Below are 1,297 nucleotides of genomic sequence, written 5' to 3' on the forward strand. Positions count from 1 at the left end.
CTCATCTTAGCTAAATGGAGGAGAGCAAGCGATCATTTGAAAGAATAGAGAACTCTTGCACACAATCATTTGAAAGGATGGAGGCTCACCTCAAGCAAATATGAGACATACTTAAAGAAGAAGAAGAAGAGTGCCAAGGTCAGTTAGTGGCCAATCCTAATAAGCACTACATGGAGGAAGAGTGCACCTACTATCATGAGCAAGCTGTCACACTGAGGAGTGAAGTAGTGATTGAAAATCAAGTGGATGAGAGGAAGAAGGAGCAAACTGAGGTTCCACAAGAACCACATCTGGAAAAAGAAGAGAGCACTGAGAATTCTTCAACATCATCTCTTATTCTCGAAGTACCACGAGTCCAGGAGAGAAGTCTATCAGAGCTGCCAAGTGAGCAAATTGAGGACATCAAGATAGGAAAACTCAGGTTTTATTCCAGTTCATGATTCCCCATTAGATGAGAAATTGTTTGAGAAAACTCAAAGTGGTCCACCCCAATCTACAGACAATTGGAATCTCCCTGCTAGAGGAAAAAGTTATTCTCTATAGTGCAAGAGAAGAAAAGATTGGTGCTTCAAGTTTGAGAGGTGGACAACAGTCTGGCTAAAGGCGTTAAACTTAGTGCTTAGGGGAGGCACCCCATAGCATTTCCTTTTTATTTCTTTGTTTGTTTTTATTTCATTTTTATTTTATTTTTATTTTATTTTGTTTTTGTTTTCCTTTGTTACTATAGTGTTTTGTTTTAGAGGGATAAGTGTGCTTTAGTTCAAGTTTAGGGGTGTGCTATGAGCAATGTAATTCTAGACAGTTTATCCATCTCCCGGGTAAGATCTTTCTATGTTATACACATTGGGGACAATGTGTAATTTAAGTTTGGGGGTATGGGAGAGACTTTACACACACTTGGTCCCATTTTTGAAAACATGCATGTTCTTGTTTGTCTTAAAATTTTGGTTAATCTTAAAAATTGTGATTTGATTTTTATTGGTGAGCTTAAAATTTTGAACATATGATCTGATAATTGAGTTTTTAAGTTTGGTTACTTATTTTGGACAATGCAGAATTTACGTGTTTGACCTGATCTTACACAAGCATATTAGCACATAATTTGTGGTGTATGACATGAATGTCTGATGTGTATATTTCTATGTCTTGGGTAAAACTGGATGATTTATTAGATGGATACTTTGGCATATTTATATATATAAAAAGATAAAAAGAAGTATATAAAAAAAAAATGATCATTGATAATCTTTTCACTAAGTAACTGGTCCTTTTGGCTCATTAAGCATTGAGTGTTCAT

Source organism: Corylus avellana, chromosome ca2 (genome assembly GCF_901000735.1).
Source record: "Corylus avellana chromosome ca2, CavTom2PMs-1.0".
Taxonomy (NCBI): domain Eukaryota; kingdom Viridiplantae; phylum Streptophyta; class Magnoliopsida; order Fagales; family Betulaceae; genus Corylus; species Corylus avellana.